The 23,223-nt window shown below is 45.6% G+C and overlaps 1 protein-coding gene across 1 annotated transcript in view; it reads left to right on the forward strand.

The window, feature by feature from the left end:
* Positions 1-260: 260 nt before the first annotated feature.
* The window catches only part of ABHD14B (abhydrolase domain containing 14B), a 120,541-nt gene continuing 97,578 nt past the window's right edge, over positions 261-23,223 (forward strand). The window contains exon 1 of the mRNA XM_069644018.1: positions 261-398. The gene's annotated coding sequence lies outside the window, so the exon portion shown is untranslated. The remainder of the gene's footprint in view (positions 399-23,223) is intronic.

Below are 23,223 nucleotides of genomic sequence, written 5' to 3' on the forward strand. Positions count from 1 at the left end.
AGTTTTTTTAATGTATATTCGTTTTGGAACATTTTTGTCTGTTTTCTCGCCCATTAAAATGGTGCTGCATTGTTTTTACAGTTCAATGTTTTCCTTTTGATTTAAAGAATGCTTACTTCATCACTTTCATTTTCGTTCAGATTCACTCCGCTCTGCAGGCTTTGGGAATGGGGTAAAAGACTTCTCCATGCACGCGTACGCGTGTGTTAGATCAGCTGATCAGCCTCGTTTTCTCATGGCTCGTATGTGAATGGAAGTCCATAAGCGTCATAGTCGGCGTTACACAGACGACGCTAGTCAGGTGACATTGTTGGGACTGTAATTCATCGGAGCCCTCCTGTCCACTCCGCACATCAATACATCCCTCCCCAGAGAAGCTGGTCAAAACGATGCATGCGGTAAGATCACTGAGACTGCGTATGCTTGGACAGGACTATTTTCAAGTGGATGGATGATTTTCTGTATGCCTTCGAACTTGAATAATTGCACAGCAGCAGCTAAAACTGCCAGTGCAGTTTTATTGCTTGGGATTGGCAATGTCTACTGCAATTGTAAGAAACAAAATGCATCCATACTGCTGCGGAACAGGAGCATAATCACCTACATGCCTTGCACTCCGGACTATGACAGTCTGTGGTGGTTTTAAATATAAGTGTGGTTTCGATGGATTATGTACACTAATTATGTATATGGTTTATCGTGGATGATGTGAAGTTCTTGTTTTTTAGATTGAACCCTTATGTAATGTCTGCCGAAATCTGCATGAATGTCATCTTTTCCCATGGAATTACTATGTTGTCTGGAGTTTTTGACTGCTCAGGCGATATGATTGAAGGCTTCACTCATTTGGTTTTCTGTATATGGTGGGCATGGGTGGTATGGTTATTTGCCCTTTAATAGGTTAGTATCTGGTGCCACACAATCAACACACGATTGGGATATGATGAAACACCAGTTTTAAGATTTTAGTCTAGCTCTGTCTCATGTTTTTTATCTCTCAATGGATGTGGATATATTTTGGCGGATAGTCAACCTTTAATCCTGTGTTGGATTGATTGTCTGTGGTTCGTTTACATGTATTGTTGATCCCATGCCATATATACTTTGCATGCTTGTTGGTTATTCATAGGAAGATCTTGGGATTTCATTGGGCCCTTTTTTATTGACAGGTGGGTTTGGGCATTGGGGTATTGGTGTGTGCGGGAGTCTAACATGGGACTGGGACAAGGTTGTTTTGGAGAATGGCAGGGTTATAGAATGTCCCTTGTTTAATGTTTTATTTGATTGGTTCCAGTTTTACAATTGAATAGGGTTTTTCAACAGCACTTGGTTTGGTTGATAGTTCTGGATGGGAGGAGGGTGCCCTTATGGGCTTATGTTTTATAGATGTTGCATGATTGTTAGATAGATCAATAATATATATTGTCTATGTGGAAGGCTGCCTTCATTCCACCCACTCTTCTTCTTAAAATGTTTGAGCTTTTCATTCATGGTGTTGGAACAAGGGTTAATTGGGAGTGTATAAATGTTTTGTTTTTTTAAATCAATAAAATGGGGAGGACGTTGTTCTTTAGGGAATTTACTTTGGATGTGGGTTTGGGATGTTGTTTTTCTTTTATTGTTGTTTTTCAAAGGTGTTTAAGAGTTCAGATAAAATAAGGAGAGGTGTCCAGGGCGCCGGACATCTCCATTTGTAGTATACGAACACATATTATCCACTGGTTTTTGCGCTTTGCATCTACATTGGGGTTGGGGAAGCAGGGTTCACGTCTTGTTATTCTATTGAGGTTTTATAACCAATTGATAGTTCTCTACAGACCTGAAAACCTGGGCTAAATCTAATATTCAGAATGGATGGCCTTTTGAGAACAGTCACCTGGAATGTGAATGGTTTAAATAATGTGCGAAAAAAGGAAGAAGGTTATGTCTTATCTAAATGGTCTGAAAAGGGACATTTGTCTTCTGCAGGAGACGCATCTAGTTAAGGAGGAAATTGATGTTCTACAGAAGGGATGGGTTGGAAGAGTGTATGGTTCAATGTTCAACTCAAGATCTAGGGGGGTAGTGATCTTGATTAGAAAAAATGCCCCAATAAAAGTTTTAAAGGAATTTTCAGACAAAGATGGTAGGATTGTTGCCATACTGACTAATATTCAAGGTACTGATGTAATTTTCTGTAATATTTATGCACCTACGGTTGACGATGGCTCCTTTTTTAGGAAGGTGGCTCAAGTTATTCAAAATCTGGGAGCAAGAAATATTGTCCTGGGTGGGGATTTTAATGTAGTTCTTGATCAGAATGTGGATAGATCCAATTCAAGATATGGCAGACCAACTGACAGCCACTCTAGAGCTCTGATTGACCTTTTAAAAGAACACAATTTAACGGATGGGTGGAGGGTTGAACAGCCATTGACCAGGGATTACACCTTTTATTCAGGTGCACATTTGACATATTCGAGGCTGGATATGTTGCTAACTTCCGAAAGGATTACTAAAAATTACTTAAAGTCCAATATTGGAAATATTGTATTGTCAGACCATGCTCATATTATCATGTATATAAAGCTTGACTTCGCTTTGCACAAAAATTATACATGAAGGATGAACACTAGGGTTTTGGATGATGAAAAAGGCATGGAGAAAATTGCCACAGAAATTGCACAGGGGAGGTCTGCCCTACCACTGTCTGGGAAGCCTTTAAATGTACAGTGCGAGGTATGCTCATCAGTTTGGCAAGTGGTCTAAAGAAGAGTACTGATTGTAGACATCGGGAGTTGGAGACAAGCAGTAAGGACGTCACTAAAGTTTTAATGCTTAATCCTGGAAATTCAATCTTGATTCAGAAACTTAAACACTTGCGTCTGGAATTGAGAAATCTGATTTCAGATGTAGCAGACAAAAAACATTTTAAATAGAAATTTACATATTTTGAGAAAGGAAAAAAATGTGACCGTTGGTTGGCATTTAGACTGAGAAAGAGTGAGTCGGAAAGATCTATAACTTCCATTCGGGGACAAGATAACCAGATCACTTTCAGACCTAAAGAAATCAACGAGGTTTTCCAGAATTTTTATTCTGACCTGTTAAAAAAACGAAACACATATCTCCTCAGATGATGGTGGGTTCCTGTCGGGTTTACCGATTCCAACAGTTACGGGAATGGAATCGGTTTCCTAAGATGAAGATATATCATTGGATGAGGTGAAAAAAGCAATCAGTACATTGAATACGGGAAAGTCTCCTGGACCAGATGGTCTACCAGTTGAATTTTACAAGTGGCTGCCTAATTCTGCTTTGTCTCTCTTATTGGACATGTTCAAAACATCCCACTTAAATAGTTTACTCCCGCCTACTACGCGACACGCTATGGCGTCAGTGTTCTTGAAAAAGGGAAAAGATGAGACGTTAGCAACCAGTTACAGGCCAATTAGTTTACTCAACGTCGATAACAAAATCTTGGCAAAAATTCTGGCTCTGAGATTAGAAAATGTATTGCCAAAATTGATTCATCCTGATCAATCGGGTTTTGTGAAGGAGAGGAATACCACAAGCAACATAAGGAAACTATTGTGCACTGTTTCTATTGCTACTTGGTCAAAGAAAGACACTGCAGTTCTTTCCCTAGATGCAGAAAAAGCCTTTGACAGGGTGAACTGGCAATTCTTGTTCAAGGTCCTGGAGAAGATGGGGTTTGGTCCAAATTATATTTCCTGAATTAAACTTCTTTACAACAAACCAATGGCTGACGTGAATACTGATGGTCTTAGATCTGGGACATTTGAATGGGAGAGAGGTATGAGACAGGGATGTCCCCTCTCCCCACTGCTTTTTGTCATTAGTATTGAACCTCTGGCACTAGTGCTAAGGCTGGAGGAAAATCTACAGGGTGTGAGCTGTTGGGGTGTACAACAAAAGGTGTGGTTCTATGCAGATGACATGCTGTTGGTTCTGAAAAACCTTAGGCTTTCAATTCCAACCCTTATGAACATTTTGACAAACTATAAACGAATATCAGGTTATAAAATAAACTGGTCCAAGTCAGAATTACTACCGGTGGTGGCGCTTTGTGATAAGAACTTTGTTACACAGTGGGGTTTTAAATGGTGCACTAGTAAATTGGTGTATTTAGGTGTTTGGATCTTACCGAATTTATGTGAATATGTAACGGAAAACATGAACATGGTCTGTACTGCATATAAGCTTGATTTGGAGAGATGGAGTGCTTTACATTTGTCCTTGTGGGGTAAGGTTAACGCACTGAAAATGGACTCCACGGCAAGAATTTATTATGTACTTAGCATTATCTCTCTGGATAGTGGAAAGAAATTTTGGAAGGAATTTGATAGGCTGACACAGGGTTTTTTATGGGACCATAAAATGCCGAGGTTGAAGCTATGTAAATTACAATTGCCCCTCGAAAAGGGAGGATTGGGTGTGCCAAATTATAGGTCTTACCACTTGGCTTATATGTCACAAACATTAATGGAAGTTATGAAGCCAATTCTGGAGGAATGGTTGTGTGCTGAGAGTAGTCATTTTGGTCCTTTACTCCCTAGAGCTCTGTTGACAACTGTATCAAATATACCGGGTGTAGCTGACCCTTTGACAAAATGCCTGCATAGTTCATGGAAGAGTCTGAATGATTGTTTGGGGTATGATGCCTTGAGAGATGCTAAGGCTTCAATTTGGTTGAATCCAGGTATTAGATGTGATGGGAAAACCTTGTTTTGGTCGGAATGGTTTCTGGCGGGAGTGCGATGGGTGGAAGACCGCTTGAGAATGGGAATTGGTTGACTTCAAGGGCGTTGCAATCAAAATTCAATATTTCACTTTTCAATGCGAGTGATTACCGTAAAATCCGAAGAGCTGTTGGAGATATTGACTCAGAGCGAGGTCTAGATGTTAGCTTGTTATGGCAGAATCCTAAAGTGGGTGGAGGTGGTCAGGTGAGTCGTGTCTATGGTTTGATTGCTGGAAAGTCTGAACAGAATGCTTTGTTGAGGGAGGAATGGAGTAGAAAGATTGGGTGTGCTATTGAAAAAGATCACTGGTTACGTATTTGTGATAATACAAGACTATGCTCTTTAGGTTTAGTGGAAAGGTCCCGACAGATTAAAATCATCAATAGAGTGTACTGGACTCCAGAAAGGCTGTTCAATAGAGGAATGTCAGACAACTCAGATTGTTGGTCATGTGTTCATGATATGGGTACATTTGAGCATATGCTTTGGACGTGTACTATTTGGTAGGATTTGTGATGCAGTGTTGGATGAGAAAATAAATTTTGATTTTAAGACTTTGATACTCGGTTGAGACGTTCTTTTGGAGGATCTATCATTATCTCAAAGGAAGTGGCTCTATCGTGGTGCGATGGTTGGTAAGAAAATGATTTTGAGAGGGTGGAAGACGTCAAATCCTGTTCTGATTGAAATTTGGATTGATGAAATGCATGATATGGCTGAGATGGAAAGGGTTATATTTCGTAGGAACAAGAAACTTATGGTATTTGAGAGAATAGGGGGGAAATTCCTCGACATGTATTGATTTCTAACTGATGATTTGATGTGGACCCTGCTTGTGGGTGGGTTTTTTTTTTTTGAAATATGTACAGGTTACATGTTGTAAGCTAATGTATTTTTAAATGTTGTTGTTTCTTTTAATTGTTTTGTATTTGTTACTATTATAATCTTAAAATAAAGTTTCAAACAAAAAAAAAATAGAAAATACTGCCTTGTTTGGCCCAGAGAAAGTTTACGGGGCATCCCATAGTCATTCTCATTTATTTCTCGTCAGTTGGCAGGGGGCAGTCACTGGACATCATCCATCGTCCTTCAAAACACAGTCACCGTAGGAATTTGGGACTTGTAAATGATTGGAATGCAAGTAACAAATGATGTATAATTTGTATTATTTACAACAGGGCACCATGTTAAACACTACATTACAGGCCTTGCAGCTCTGGGGGCAGCCTAACAGAGGCACAGTAAAATCCAAAATGGCAGATCGGCCATTTGAAGGCTTGATCAAGCCCACTTGGCCTTGAATGAAAACAGGTGTGCTAGGTAATACCCCACCAATCCCATCCCCTGACCAATCTGGTCACAAAGGTGCAAACCCTCACATGGAGTCTAGCCTAGGGGAAGGGGATCCTGGGGTGTATAAGCCCATGTTCTCAATTTGGTAGTGTGAGTGTTTGGAGAAAGAGCAGCTGGAAAATGTTTGAAGACAGTTGGCGAGTAGAAGAATTTTGAGAGGAGAAAGAGCATGGGTCGGAGGAGCAGGGTTTGAGACAAGAGGATGAGGTGGTGAAAGAAATTAAGAAGGAGGAAGAGAATCATCCTGAAATGGTCAGTCCATCGGGGATCCACTGGGGGAAGAAGAGGCAGACAATGGAGGTAAGTTACTTTGTGGCAGCCCACAGTGTATTGAATCGATTGCCTCAAACCAAAAGGAAACGTTCTTAAAAGAAATGCAGAATGGTGCACACACACATGCGCACAAAGTTACAACACACGCCCCCCCCTTGCCTAACACTCACAAAGGAATGAGCAGAAAGGAAAGCCTGTGGCGTTTGCGTCTAGGGTTTTGTGCGACCCAGAGACCAGGTACTCTGTCATTGAAAAGGCGCTGGCTGTGTTCTGGGCGTCCAAGCATTTTCAGACGTTTCTGTGGGCTTTGCCCTATGTGGTGCAGCCCAATCATAAGCTGTTTGTGCATGTACTTACTATCAAGGGGTTGGGGTCAGGTTCCCCAAGAATTGCGTGTTGGATGGTGGGGTTGCAGGACTATAGCTTTGTGGTGGAGTACGTTCTGTGTCTGAGGAATGCAGTGGCAGATTGTCTAGCTTAGTTTCCAGGGCATGTAGGTGAGGTGGAGAGTTTGATGAGTAAGGTGTGTGTTTAGGTTGCGCATGTCCTACCAGGGATAGACAAGCAGGAGTGGAGAAGGGAGAGCCCTTGTGATCCAGAGTTGGTAGAGATTAGGAGGGGTTTGCAGGAAGGGTGGACTGACATTAAGGATTTGGAGATTGGTAAAAGGTATGCGCTAGTTGCCAATGACCTTGCGGAGCATGCTTGGCGTGTGACAAGGGGGGGCCAGTGTACATGGTCGGTTGGTGGTTTTAGCCCATGATGGACATCTGGGGTTCACTTTGACCAAGAAGAGGTTGAGGGAGTGTTGCTGGTGGCCTGTGATGGACAGTGTCATGGAGAGAGTGGTCAGGGACTGTGTTCCATGTGCTGTGAGTGATAAGAGTCAGGTGGCCATGACGCAGCCGGTGCATCCAGTTGTGATTCGGACACGGTGTGGAGCCAAGTTGCGTTGGACATGATGGGACCTTTTGATGTGTTGGGTGAGGGGAAGAGGTTCGTTTTTGCTTTGATTGATTACACGTATATGTGGATTGAGTGTGCCCCTATGCGTTCTGGTCTGACTGGTTCGGTGCTGACGTTTCTTAAGGAAGTTTTTGCCAGGCAGGGTTGACCGGAGGGCATTGTCACTGACAACGGTGTAAAGTTTGTCTCACAGGAGATGATGGATTTTTTGAAGGAAAGGGGGATACATCGTAGGACTGTGTTGTACAACAAAAGGGCCAATGGGCAGATAGAGTGTGCTAATGGATTTGTGAAGGGAGTGATTCAGTTAGCGTTGGCTAATGGTTTGGATTGGCGGGTTGTGTTGACAGATGCTGTCATGGCACATAGGGAGACACATAACAGGATGACTGAGTGTGCGCCCATTGAGGTCATGAGTTGCAGGAATGCAAGTGGGAGGCTCAGTCCTGGATGGTTGGGTGGGGGGTATGCAGTCTGTGTTGAATTTGGAAGATGTTGCTGCAGCAAAGGAGAAGCAAAGGGTTGCAGCAGAAAGAGAGAGTGCATGACACAAAGTATGCTTGTCCAGGTGGGGGACATGGTGAGAGTTAAGAGTCCACATTTTGTGAGAAAAGGCTTGCCCATGTTTCTTCCACACAGGGAGGTGATTAGACTGGGTGGTGGCTGCGTGATGGCACTGTGCGGAGGGAGGATTTCTGTGCAGGATGTGTCTGGGGTGTGGTGGAGGGATGAAGGGTCGAAGGAGGTGAGTGTGACTACTGGTCGGGGTCAGGTGCACCAGCAGAATTTAACTGTGGTAGGGGTGCCCACCTCTAACACAGAGGAGAAGTTAAGTTTATTTGTAGAGGACATGTGTGTTATTGGAGCTGTGACCATAAGTCCTCAGCATGCACAGCATGCATGCAAAGCCCCCACTGTCCTACTTGCCCAGCCCTGGGGAACCAGCAATACCCTGTTAACTGTGGTTGGATTCTTTCAAGGTTTACTTCAGGGCAGTGGGTTGTGCAAGCTACACCGATGAACAGAAGGAGGCAGCACTACTAAACTGTTTGGGGATGGAGGGCCTATGCATTTTCAGACATCTGTCAGGCAAACAGGTCACCATAGAGGCTGAAAGTGGAGACAGGGTGGTGAGTGTTTATGAGACCGCCCTACAGAAGCTGATGAAACGCTTTGGGAAGATGGTGAATGTCATTTTGGAGAGGTACCATTTTTTCTCGAGAGTTCAAGGCTCTGACGAGTCCCTGGACAGTTACGTAACAGCTCCCAGAACCCTGATGGTGACATGTAGGTTCACGGGGTGTTGGATGAATACATAAGGGACTGCATAATGATGGGCATGTGTAGCATGAAGATAAGGGAGAGACTGTGGATTGAAAGGGATCCCTCCCTCGAAAAGATGATGAAGATGGCCTGAGCAATCGAGGAGACTACCAAGACTACTAAGAGTATTAGGGCAATGATGCACAAAGTTGGTGTGCAAGTTAGCAGTGGAGGGCTAATGGTGCAGGGTGTGTACCTGACAAAGAAGGCAGAGATGGGACAACTCTACTGGAGGAGGACAGAAGGGCAACCCAACGCTGCAACAAGGCCCTGCTGCAATAGATGTTCATGTAACCGTCACTCCACAGAGGCCAGAGACTGCCTGGCTCTGTTCATGGAGTGTCGGAGGTGAGGCACGAGTAGGCACTTTGGGAGGCAGTGCAGAGTGGCTAAGGAAGGCTCACGCCGAATGAAAGGTTAATTTGGTTCAAGAACCAGATGATTTGAGGGTCCCAGTAGCAGAGGAGAGGTTGTTGCTCCATGTCCAAGGGGAGAAGAAGTATGGACCGTGGGATATGATGACAGTGAATGCTGCTGACATCAAAATGATGGTAGACTCAAGGTCCCTGTACACCATGGTGTCTCCTGAGTTGTATAATGAGACCTTTAAGAAATAAGTTGCTGGAGACATGTGTTCCGCCAAACAAACATCCCAGTGCCTTCGGGCAGGTTAATTAATTTAATTCATTATTTTTTCTTAATTACGGGCCTAATATTGGAGTCCAGTTTCTAAGCATGAGACCAGGATTCAAACCTGTGTTGCACTGTGTCATCTTGCTTCCATGACAAAGCGTTGCCCCTGAGCTATCCTCCAAGCCCCCTCACTGTGTTGGTGTACAAGTGGGCTGGCATCCAATTCAAAGGGAGATAAATAAAGGGGAAGGTGTATGTGGCACATAAGGGAGCCAGTGTACTTGGTTGGAGAGAGCAGGCAGCGTTGGACATACAAATATGCTCGGGAAGGGCTGTGCCTGCATTGTGTGTGGAGCCAGGGGGGCAAATGTCTAAGGAAAGCCTCAAGGTTATGTATCCCACCATGTTCAGCGACAAGCTAGGAAAGTTGAAGGGTTTCGCACACAAGATCGTGCTGAGGAAGTGACTAACGCTGGTTGCTCACAGAGTGAGGAATGTACTAGTTTTGGCTTGAGAGGGGCTCAAGACGGAGTTGAACAAGCTGATGAAGGAGGGGGTAATTGTAGCAATTGAGTAGTCGGAGTACTATCGCCAGTGGTGTTGGAGAGGAAGCAGGATTGGGGCCTAAGGATGTGTGTAGACTTGCAGGATCTGGACAGTAATATCTGTGTCGACAGACACCCTCTCCTGTACATCAACGAACTGCTGACTACGATGGCCCAGTGTCATGGTTTACCACATTGGATTTATCTTCGGCCTACCATCACATTGAGCTGCATGAGGCCTCATGCCATTTGACTTCCTTTGTCATGGCATTTAGGGCTTTCATGTTCTGCAGGATGTAATTTGGGTTAGGGTCGGCGGCAGCAGTGTTTCAGCATTTGATGCAAGAGTTGTTTGGGGGCCTGGCTGGTGTGAATTATTTTCAAGATGATATCCTGGTGTGGGGGAGGATGGAGGATAAACATGACCGGAGGTTTCATCAGATGTTGAGAGTGCTGCAGGAGAAAGGGCTGATGGTGAAACTCACAAAGGGCCCGTTCAAAAGCAAACATTCTTAAAAGGAACAGAACGGTGCTTGCACACATGCATACAAAGCTACAACACATCCTGTTAGAAGAATTTAAAGTGGAGGAAGGGAACATTAGGAGGAGGTGATAGAGGAAATGAAGTAAGAAGAACGTGAACATAAAGAGGAAGGGGAAGGAAAGAGACCACAGGAGGAGGTTTGTGAACATCGGGTGTAAGAGGGGGATATTCAAAAGAGGTTTGAGAAAGGAAGTCTGAGTCAATGCAAGTAAAAGGGGAAAGACCCTGATCTGAAGGCGTAGCAACCAAAGTGGGAGGAGGACTGATATGTGACAGAACATCATAAAGGTGGGGCAGGTTGAGTACAGATGTACCCTGCAGCCAGAAAGGACATGTCAGTACCCTAGGAGTAGATTTTGACAATCCTTGAGAAGAGCTCATTACAAAGCACCATTACACCAAGCTCCCTGGCTCCACCAGACGCTTCCTCATAGCCTCTTCTCACCACCTGGCATTGGGGGAACAGACACTAAACCATTAGACATGAACCAAAGACTGAGTATGGAAGATGGAGCTTAAAACAGAGAGATGGATAAAGAATAGGTGCAATAAATACCTTTCAGACCCAGAAATAAGAAAGAAACCTGCAACCAAAGAAGAGAGTAGGGCTGGATAATACTGTATGTGACAACGCCAGTAACTTGGCCTTGTCAAGAGGGTATAGGAACTGCTCCCAGCTGGAGGTGAGAGACCCACCAGGGAGAAATCCAGAGCCAGTCCTACCCCTGCATTGGACAGTGCCAGTTGATAAGGCCCCAATTTCTGTCACCCCGATTCCAGTTCCCGCTCTTGTGCCAGTTTGTTTCTGTTTCTGTGCAGACCACATTGTACTCGAGTCATACATATGTTGCAAAATGCTTGCCATTCTTCCTCTGATTTTCCTAGCGAATCAACATGAGAATCCAGTATGGTGCAGAGCAAGGAGAGCTCCTGCTAGAGGCCACACAACAATGACAGAGAAGACTCAAGCAGACCACCAGGCAGCATGTCACCAGTTACCGGCATGAATCATTCTCCGGGGTGGAAGAGGAGAGAGAAACCCACAGCCCTTATACATGGAAGCAGAGACAGCTGCACGGTACATCCAAGGAAGTGTGGTGTTCAGACGCAGCAGCCACGGGCTTCCCTAGACCACCAGAGACTTGTGGAGAAACAAAAACCCGATTCTTACTTGGGGATACCGGCGGGGCAACCCGACTGGGTGGGCACTAACACGAACAGAGAAAATAGTCTTCTCAGCTGTTCTGCAACGGGTCCATGCAACTAATGTGGGCAGGACTTAGTCCGGTACTTCAGAATTCATATGAAAAAGCACCACCCCGGGTGGCCAATACAAGGTCAGATTGGCCACAGAAAGATGACCAATCCCAGTGAGGAAGGAGGGATATAAGCAATGAGCAGGAAGTTGGAAGTGTGAATTATTGGGGAAAAACCAGAGCAGGTGGAAGACCCACAAACCAGCAGGAGGGATGAAGGAGTGGTGGAGCGTGGAGGTGTTTTCTGAAAAAAATGAGGTGTTGGTTAGTGAGTGGACGTGGTGCTGAAGTTTGAGTATGCGTGTTTGTGTGGCAGCTGTGGTGAGTATAGTTAGTCGAAGGAGTGATTGTAAAGTGAATGACACTGAGTGGAAGGAGGGTGAATGAGTAGTGCTGTGGTGGGGTGAGTAGTGGTTTTGAGGGAGGAGTAATGGTTTTGAGGGAGAAGTAGTATGGTGGAGAGAGTAGTAGTGCAGAGGAGGGAGAGGTTACATCAAAGGTTGGAGCAGAGTCCAGGAGAGAGAGAGAGACAATTAAAGGGCATGAAACAGGATGGAGGTGTGAGGGGAAAGAGCAGGAAACAAAGAGAATGAGAGTGGACGTGGTAGGTGGAGTCTGAATCAAACAGAGTATTTGTATGGCACAATCCCTATCCCGTGTTTAAAAAATGGGTACTCCCTGTTTTTTGTTATTGGGGGGTCAACGCTATCAAATGGGAGACTATTTGACAAAACACAGAGTGATAGGCCGACTACCCCTACCTTTAGTCCCTGTGGAACACCAGGTTAGATCCAAGATAATCTAATTAAATTTAAGATTACTCATACCACAAAGATTATACATTGAAAAACCAATTCATTTTATTTTAGGACATCTAATGCCAAGAATAAAAAGGCTCACAAAAGGCCTATACATATAAAAAACAAATTTGTGCTATCCACTTACATTCTAGCTGGTGTACTGACACCAGACCTTTCATAGTGAAAAAATACACAAAATAACTTCAGACATAGGAGAAACGGGAAAAACAGTGTGAATTACTATGAACATAAACAATCATAGTCAGAAGCGGATCAGTAATCTTGATTTTTGTATTTTTTCACCTTATAATCATGCTAAACGAACAACCGACTGAATTTCTCATTGACACAGGAGCCACGGTGAACGTGGTCAGCGAAAACATATACAACAAACTACCTCAGAAGCCAAAACGACACCCCGCAACAGTAGACATTTACGCCTACGGTGCCAAAGCACCTCTCAAATGTCTGAAGATACCCATACATGTTCTGGCCACTGAGACAGACAGCGGCTGCGTTCTGAGCTTCAAAGCCGCCGCAGACATGGGACTCATTCACATCTTGTACAACATAATGGTTCACAAGTACACCGCCCCCGTTGAAATAGTCAACAACCTGTAGCCCCGGATATTCAAAGGCATTGGCAAACTAAATAATAGACAGATCAAACTCCATGTGGATGACTCAGTACGCACGGTAGCCCAACCTTACAGAGGGATTCCCGTTAACATCCAGAAGAAATTAGAGGATGAGCTATACAAGCTGCTCGAACACAACATCATTGAGCATGCCATGGCCCCACCACCTGGATGTCCCCGATAGTGCCCGTGCCCAAGAATATGATCCACTTACTGAACAGAGCCAAGGTATTCTCCAAACTCAATCTACAGAAAGGATACCATCAACTCGTACTGAGTCCCGAAAGTAGGAACATCACTACTTTTGTCACGCACGTGCCCATTCAGGTACAAGAGGTTGAGCTTTGGGGTGTCCTCGGCCACGGAAATATTTCAGGCCGAGGTACATAATGTCATCAAACACATCTCGAACTGTCTCAATTACAGTGATGACATCCTAGTGTTCGGCACAGATGTAAACAAACACGACGAAACATTGATGAAAGTGTGCAAAGCCCTGAATGATGCAAACCTCACTCTGAACCAAGACAAATGTGAGTTTCACAAAAGCACACTGAAATTCTTCAGACACATCTTCTCGGAGACGGGCATGACACCAGACCCAGAAAAAGGGGCAGCGCTAAACGAAACCTCAGCAAATGTCTCTGAATTGCACTCTTTTCTAGGCCTGGCCAGCTATTGCAACCGATACATCAATGACTTCACCTCTGTCAGCGAGCCGCTGAGACAACTGACGCATCAGGATGTTGCATTTCGGTGGACTGACGACTGTCAGAGGGCCTTTGAGATCATCAGAGAAAGAGTTGCACAAGCGGAAAACATGGCTTACGACGACCCAAGCCGCAAAACCGAACTGACTGTGGACGCGAGTCCAGTAGGCTTGGGAGCCATATTAGCCCAAGTGGACCAGAGAGACCCCTCCCAAACACACATCGTTGCATATGCCAGCAGGAGCCTCTTCGCCACTGAGCAAGCTTACTCTCAAGCGGAGAAGGAAGGTCTTGCAGTTGTATGAGCGTGCAAGCACTTTCATCTGTTTCTATACGGGAAACCGTTTAGAGTCATCACAGATCACCAAGCCCTGCTGTTCCGGTACGGAAATCCACAGGCAAAAATGCCACCCCGAATTGCTCGATGGGGGCTGAGACTACAAGACTATGCGTTCGAGATAGTCTACCGGCCAGGGAAAGGTGAAAACCCTGCAGACTTTCTGTCCAGACGGCCCCAGGAGGGGTGTGCGCCAGAACCCTCAGTGGCGGACAGGTACCTCAGACACCTTATACATCAGACCACCCCGGAGGGAACCAATAACGAGCTAATAGCGAGGGAAACAGAAAATGACCAAGCCTGTCAGATCATATGCGAGGGACCCGAATCTGGCATGTGGCGGAGAGCAAAAGAAAGAGGGAGAGCGGCAGGGGACTTGATACAAGCGGATGTAGAGCACCTGATACAAGTGAAAGACGAGCTAGCACTCTCCAATGACCATCTCCTGCTAAAAGACTGTAAACTAGTCATCCCGTCAGCTCTGAGAACAAAGATCATCGAGCTGGCCCATGAAAGTCACCAGGGCATGGTATCCACCAAGCGCATGCTCCGCCAGAAAGTTTGGTTCCCTAACATGGACTTCATGGTGGAGGCTGCGTTAAAAGCTTGTTCCACGTGCAGCCTCATCACCCCTAATCGACACCCAGAACCACTGATCATGTCTGACCTCCCACAAGGAATATGGGACGCTGTGGCTGCTGACTTCTTTGGGCCCATTGAAGGCGGGAAATACGTCTTAGCGGTGATGGATGAATATTCTCGATATCCGGCAACTTACTTGATATCGTCGACCGCATCTCATCATGTCATCCCTGCTCTAGACCGCATCTTCTCGGCGTACGGAGTACCCAAGGTACTCAAGACTGACAATGGCCCCTCATTCAGTGGGCATCAGTTTGCCCAGTTCGCAGACTACCTGGGGTTTCACCATAAGAAAATAACTCCCCTGTGGCCCCAAGCAAATAGCATGATGGAGCGCTTCATGGCAAACCTAAAGAGAGCGTTACAGATTGGCAAGTTAATGGGACAGCCAAACGAACAAGTGCTAAATCAGCTCATGAGAGACTACCAGAGAACACCCCGGGGAGGATCCCTGCGGAACTAATGTTCAGACGCAACCTACAAACACAATTCCGCAAGCCAGCCAGATCAGCCACCAGCCTGAGCTGGACCAGGAAGTGCGGGAGCGGGATGTGACCGTGAAGGCTCGCATGAAGGCGTACGCAGACACCCGCCGAAAAGAGCGAAGAGGCCTCAGATTGAGGTGGGAGACGTGGTAGTCGTGCAACAGCCGCAAATGCATAAGCACACGCCCACGTTTGAGAGGAACCCCTACTCGTCACGCAAAAGGAAGGCTCCATGGTCACGGCCCAAGATCCGGAAGGGTCAGTCACTCAGAATTCCTCCCACTTCAAGGGAGTCACAGTTCTGGGATCGAGGCGCCTAAGTGGGCGAGTGCACGCTCCCCTGGACTATGAATCTGATGACGCATATGAAGGAGACCATGGGGACACTGAGGACTCTGATCAAGAAGCTCAGAGGGAGAGTGAGGGTGGCGTGCAGTCTCCTGTGAACTTCAGTGCGTGCCTGCAGTGGGCTCAGAACAAGCCTCGCCATTGGATCGAGGAAATGGACTAAGCGCGGTCCATCAGACCGACACTCGTTGTGAAGAGTCTGGTAACTGTTTAAAATGGGGGGGGGTGTCACGTTGACGTTGCCCTGGGAGCGGGAGGTGGGCATTTGGAAAAGGGAACGGACGTTGGGAAAGGGAAGTGACGGGGAGGGGCCAGGGGAAGGGGTAGTCTCAGTTGTAAAGGTATAAAGAAGGATGTGATGTTGAGTCTCACGTCCGTGTGATTTCTTGCTGTGCCATCTGCGCTTCTGGGCCTACCCGCGCCGTTAGAGTACCTCACAAGTAAGTACTGAGGCTAGGAAGAGGAACATGAAGGAAATGCTTGAATTGCTTGTTGGTACTCTTAATTACTCTCATCCTCATCACAGTACCATAGCTCTCAACTCACCCGCTTTTGGCGTGTGTCACCCACCAAGAGCATCCACACACCCGCCCACCCGCCAGCTCCTTTCTTTCACCCGCTGTCACCCGCACCTCACGACACTCGCATTACTATACTACGCAGGCGCTGGCTGCACTCAATGAGCCAGCACAGCGAGAAAATGACAGTCTCCTCAGTGGCTATTCCAAGCAAGCATTTTGCCTCTCTGACCTTCGGCTTCGTGCTGCCTTTGAGGATCCGACAGGCTGCTTCACTCTGCTACTGCTGCCCGAACTAACACTGTGGAGGACTCTGCAGCAGCCTTCCCGATTAGATCACGGCTGCTGCTGTCTCTGAATTCTCCTTCTGCTCTTGTCGTGCCGTGCCCATAGGCCCTGCTGACAGTGACCGCAGCCTGCCAAATGCTGAGATGAGGGTTCACGACATAATGTCAGAGTCAAGACCCTGCACACTGTATACACACACCCGTGGCATTTGAATCTGGTTTTGGGCACACTTTCGGTATTGTCTGACTTCACATTTTATCTGCCGACATAATAAACTTGATACCACAGATATCGAAAGGCTTTGAAAGCAGTTCATATTGTTTTAAATTAGGTAGGTGCTCACAAACCGCCTACCGCTGCCCCAATCTACCTTTTTGGTAACATTAGTGGCAGATGGCATTTTAACACATAACAAAAAAAAACTGCCCTCCTAATTTGCATATGGATTGCACCAACAGAAGTGACTTCACAGAAAAGGTCTTCGCATCAGTCTTTGATACTTGGAGGCACCATGGAAGTGACTTTAGCCAAGTGGCAAATAACTTTGTGGTTCAAAATACATAAATTGCACGATTGTTATATATGGAGCAACTCTATAGTCAGGCTTTTTTAAATTACAGAGCTGCAGATCTGCCCAGGATCACACACTTTGGTTAAATGGTGGAACTGGGATGTTTACAATTTTAAGCAACTGACCACATATTGACAGATTTAGTTGATATAGATATTCATTGAGGTGCATTTCCCTTTGCATTTCATTTCCTTAAATAATACTTTATTTGTAGCAATGCCTTTCATAATTAGCTTTACATTATATACATCATCATAGAAATATGTTGAGCAATAAGAGTATGGATTTAGTTTTATTCTCCCCATCCTGCATGCAAAGTCACAATAGCATCATGCAGGTTAATGTGAGCCACTTGGGTAAAACCATAGTCATTATTTTACTTGCGCGTATTAAAAAAAAAGAAAGCACGCAAAATGATGTACCCTTTTCTTCTACCTGCTGATCACTCCATCCTCAGCCCATTTCTAAAGGGATAAAAGTCCCTGCTAATAGTCCCGCCTCCCTCCCATCAGTGCCCAATGGCTCACATTGAAATGCTCTATTAACAAAGAGCAACGTGAGAGCTCCTCTGCTGCCCAAAGCTCCTTGGGACATTGTCCTGGCAGCAGGACACCTCTCCTGTTCAGAAAGGGTAAGGTGTCCCTCAGTGAGGTGCTGCACGGGAGAAGTGTCCTGCTGACAGAAATCCGGTCTGACTCCCAAAAGAGCCTGTGCGGGGGCAGCTTGCCCCCTCCGGCCACCCTGCTCGGTATGCCACTGGTGACAACGCACTATGCAACACCTGCCACAGGCCTCCTGGTCCTTGTTGGCCATACAGAACCTGAGTATTCCATAGAGCCCAAGTGCTGCTTGCATAACATTACAATTTCCATCCCCATTGCTACTAGTGGCAAAAATGCCCTATGTCCATGGCTTCAGCACCCTCTTACACAGAGTTTTAAATACTGCCTCTGTTCCACTATTTCGGGTTTAAACATCATATGAGCACAGTTGGTTTCTTGTGACAGTTGTACCATACTTGCCAACATTCTATGACCAAAAAGCTGTAGGATTTTTTAAGTTTGAAAAATGGTAATTAGCGTAGAGATAACTTCATGGGAAATGAGATCACTTGACTAGATAACATCTCAGGAAATAACATCACATGCCATATGGCACTCAACAACAAGGTTCTAAGCATAACAATTTGAAATAAATAGCATAGGTAATGGTTTAAAATGCGCACTTTGCCGCGCTCACCTTACAAACTGCTTGCTGGAGCCCTTCCCACCATAATTTCCCATGGACATGCATGCCAACCCTCCCGATTAAGTCAGGAGACTCCTGATTTTTCAGTGAAAAATGTTGATGATATTTTTCACGTTCTCCCGCCTAAAATAATTCTAGCCCCAATTCATTCCTATGGGAAACTTTAAGTCTCCCGATTTTTCAGAGGAAACCTCTGTCACAGGTGCCTTGGAATGTTGCATGTATGGTTGGGTATACCAAAGTGTTATCACCTTGTTGCCTTTGACACCAGTTCATCTGCATCAGCCACAAAGGATTTATAGATTTCTAGTGGGTATTTATTGTTTTGACTCCCTGATGGCTGGAAGTCTCGTGATAATCGGTGGCAATAAGCCCCCCCTTGTATTTCTTTGTCTCCAACAAAATGTATGCACCCGATGGGTGCCGTGGACTTTTTTCTGCTCCAGGCAAGGCCCCCACTTCAACCGTCATGTTGCAATGGGCCCTCACACATCTCTAGCCGGGCCCATCCAAGCACAACCACTGTTAACACCAGCCGACGCCACTGAAATACAGTCAACCCATTCTGTTGCCAAATCTGCATGCAGGCCATAGTGTTTTTTGAGGGCTCCATCAAAAATACCCTGCATGTGCTCCGTGCAACTCTGTTCTAAACCAACTGCAATATCATGTGATTCGGGGGCTACTACGTCACTATACAGCTAGTAGCCCAGCACACCAACCGCGGTCATTGTATGCTGACTTCATTTGTGTTCCAAACACTCCACGTATGTTTTCTCTGTTCTGCACACATCATCTAAACTCTGGGCATGTTTAATGTACTACCTCAGACCCTTTGGAGTTAGCTTACTTCCTATGTGCTAGTTACGTCTGTACTCATGGACTTGTGCCTCGCTTACCCAGATATGCTGCATTTCTGAATGCCCCTAAAGTCCCAGATGAAATAATGCAGTACATTTCTTTCAGGGAGATCAGGATATAGAAATAAGTAAAAACAGCAGGAAACTTGCCCCAGTGAGCACTCGAGGTAGCCGGGAAGAGTGCTCACTCTGAATAAATGTAGTTTTGGGGAGGCCATAGTTCACGGCATTAGTAGAATGCTGTGATCAAAATGGGCGGGAGAATTGCAGCCCATGCATTTTCTGTTGCTACAAGTACCAATGATTTAGGCAATACGCAAAATACCGTACCTTTTACATTTCGTCATGCAAAAGCCCAATGTAAGCATCGAACATATAGTAATACCTGATGTCCAGTCAAAGGGTCGAATGAAAAAGGGTCGAATACAATACGTTAGACTCAAAAGGATCGAAAAAAAAGGATTGAATGCCTTTTTTTTAAAAGTATTTTTTTTGGGGGGGCCTGGTCTAGGTAAAAAATGTCGTAACTCCTCTTCACATAATTCCTTGCCTAAGCATAGAATCCTGCATTACACTTTACAGCCCGATTCTTCCATTAACCCCCCATGGCTGTGTCAATCTGGAAAAGTGAATACCCTTCATTTGAATGACAGACGTAACTTGATGGCCGTAGGCCAACCGTCTTATGCACCAAATTATAAAAATATAGACTGTTATGCTTGACCAACAAGCGGCCATTTTAAACATAGCAAGAATCGCCATTTTGCTTGTTAACCATTGCTCATTGCTTTCTGTCTAAAACTGCTTTGCAGCTTGCAATTCTTGTGGATTCTGCTTACTCTTCTCAACTGTTAACATTGTTGTCTGAATATGAAAGGGCAAGATTGCAGGACTGAGGAGTTCGTTGAAAACTCCTCAAGAGTAGCCCAGAAAGGAATGCCCACGCTCCCTCTCTGTAGCCTTGAGGGAGAGCTGCAGGGCATTTAATCACTTCACAGCTGCCAGCCAGTCTCGTACGATGGTAGAATATGTTAGAATAAAACAGCTAAAGGCTTGAATTATGCTCTTCCTACGGCCCCCCTTCGCAAAACCTTTTAGAGCGTGTCGGCTCCCAGGACACGAATAGTACCTCATAGATAGCAAAGCATGGAATGTGGCTCTTCCCCCGTGTGCAGCTTGCTTCCAAGAACAGAACCACCGTGTTCTGTTCAACAACTAAAAGATGCCTCCGCACTTTCCAAATTGCACATTGTTACTAGAATAGACATCGAAAGTGTCATAATTGTCATACCCGTCGGAAATGTCCATCGTCATCCCGAGTTCAAAGAAACTTAATAAAGGAGGGTGTTAAACATGACATAGCTGATTTGTATGATATGCATTTTGTATATATGTAACTGATGTACGTAATTCGCTCTCTTGCGTCCCTCGAGGTCTAGCAAACTCACGTTGCGGGGCGTGCGACCAGAATTGACCAATTGGGACTATTTTTGCTTGCAATAAACCCTAGCATTGGGAATTTGAACCTTGTGCATCTTTTTGTGTATGGTTATTGCCTTGTTTCCATATCACGGGGGACCCCTAGGGGCCCCTTTCAAGATGGCACCCGAATAGGGACCCTCCCCCATTTGCCCCATCGTATACGTTGTAACGAAGTAAAGGCGGAAGAACGGCGAGGACGGGACGATCGAGCCGGGATCAAGAGGTGTACGGGGCGCCCTGTAGAAGTGAGGAGAGATTCCTTCCGCAGATCTGCACACATCTGATCCCTGATCGACGTACCGGGCCAGAGGGCAAAGGAGGTGAGGGTCCCGAGACGAGGCAGAAGCCAGAGAAGCGCAGACACGACGTTGGGAGAGGTTGCATTAGGACAGGCGACTTGTTTTATCAGGTGAGTCATTCCCTGATTCAAATAAAAACCTGATTTTTGGTAGAGTGTTGATTTTGCAAATTCAAACGTCCAGGTAAAGGTTAGCTAACCAAAGGGGAAGGTTAAAGAAACATGCCTGGAGTACTGTCCACTTCAGCAGGGCTTTTCAGTTGCGGTAGACAGTCCTTGGACTATGGCCAAAGTGCACCGCCTGGGGGAACGCCGGCTTATGACATGTATGCAAAATATGGTGTGGGTGCGATAATATTTTGTGAAATTTGGCATAGGCAAACTAGAAAGCAACCCGACCATCAGTGGCCGATTAATGGCAGCTTTGAGATTGCGAGGATAGATAACCTAGAAAGGGTGCTGATAAGGAAAAAAGCACGACCCGCAGCTTTTGAGACTGACAAAGATTGGAGGAGGGAAGCAATGCTCCGACTTAGGAGTAGAGAGAAGCATGCGCGTAGGCACAAAACGAAGCTTGAGGTAGCAGAAGAAAAGGAGGAGGAGGAGTGGACGGCAAGTCTAAAATGGGAAGGGAGACGTGAGCAAATGGACATAGAAGGAGTATACCCGCAGAGGGAACTACACATAGCAGACGAATTAATGGAACATTTGTTAACTAATACGGGTCGAGGCCCAAAACCAGAATCGAAACCAAACACGCCAGTAGTGACTGCGCAGGCCCAACTAGTAGCTCTCGTACCCGCTCCCGTAGCCCAAGCACTTCCCCTCACGCAAGCATTAACCCAAGCCCCACCCACAGCTCGAGCCCTCCCACAAGCGCAGACCGCAGACACGCAGTTTCCCAGCACCCGGGAAGGCCCTTCACAGATGCCACCTGTGTCACTTGTCCCATCCGCACCTCCCGCTCCAGAGACAGATTCAGCACCATCCGCCCCTCCCAAAGTCAAAATTGAGACCGGGGAGGCGAGAGGCGGGGCTGAAGGAACAGGATTTGGACGGGTAACTCGAAGCGTGATCAGCAAAGAAAGAAAGATTGAATTACGGCAAGAGGCAGAAATGTACATAGAAGGAAACGATGGGACGGCAGCATTGGCCTCATTGTATGGGTACCGAAGAAGCAACGAGAAACAGGTAGTGTTGGAATGCATGGGGAAATTTTTGGTGGGAGAATAGGAACATGTGAATGGACTTTTTGATCTTAAAAATGAGTTGGATAATGAATATGCCGAAATGTTTGCTGCACCTGGATACAGGGGTTGGGATATTAGAAGAGATGGAAGAGGGACGGTAGAATCATACATACAGCGGAGACATTCAATGTCATCTGTACAGAGGGGCGACAAGCTGAAAGTGTGTATACGAGAAGCGATAAAGTGGGTGTCGAATCCTAGTATCCCAACAATGGTCATACATGACATATTTGACGAATATTCCATGCCAATGAAAAGAAAGGCACTGCAATCGATGGCTGAACATTTGATGGAGAAGGATATAAAAAATAATAAGGCCAGCCCACCTGAGATACTAGCGGTATACAAGAGAGCATTCAAGCGAAGTACAGGAGAAACAGGCCTATCACTGGACTTAGGAATACTATTGAACCTAAGAGAAGGGGGAGGGATCGTGAGTGGGGCATTTCCCTGCGACGGGTACAGTAGGAGCGCAGGTAACACCAGCCCATTTCACCGCCCAGTATGTGCATGTCCCCTTTTCTAGGCAAGAGGTGAATACTATAAAACAGACGATTCCCGATATAAGAAAGAATCCAGCAGGTTTCTACAAGGAAGTAGAGTCAACCCTGAGATCAGCAGTGCTTACTATGAGCGATATAGATTTGATTTTCCCAGTCATTTTGCCAGCAGATATATGGAAACAGATGAGGACGGTAGATGACGTGGGGGCTTTTGGCGCCACATGGGCGGAGTTACTATTGGAGGACAAAAATCGAAAAGTAGGGGAAAATCCGGGAACCCTCAGGGCAGATCTACCAGAACGGATAATGCGGAGATTGAGGGAAATAATTCCAGAAAAAAGGATTCAGTAGGACAAATTAACTACATGTGTACAGGGCAAAGATGAGCCAGTAACGGATTATTTCAATAGATTTGAAGGAGTAGTCACAGACTTCAGTGGGCAGGATGTGAGCACAGAGTTGGGGAAAAGGCTATTTGTTGATAAATATGTGAGGGGACTGATATCACCAATTCAAGATATGTTAATGACGTCGGAATGTTCCTGGGCAGCAAAACCGGTGAGTGAGATATTACACATAGCCCAATATTACGAGAACAGGGTAAATG

Source organism: Ambystoma mexicanum, chromosome 2p, assembly GCF_040938575.1.
Source record: "Ambystoma mexicanum isolate Mex_15411 chromosome 2p, UKY_AmexF1_1, whole genome shotgun sequence".
NCBI lineage: Eukaryota > Metazoa > Chordata > Amphibia > Caudata > Ambystomatidae > Ambystoma > Ambystoma mexicanum.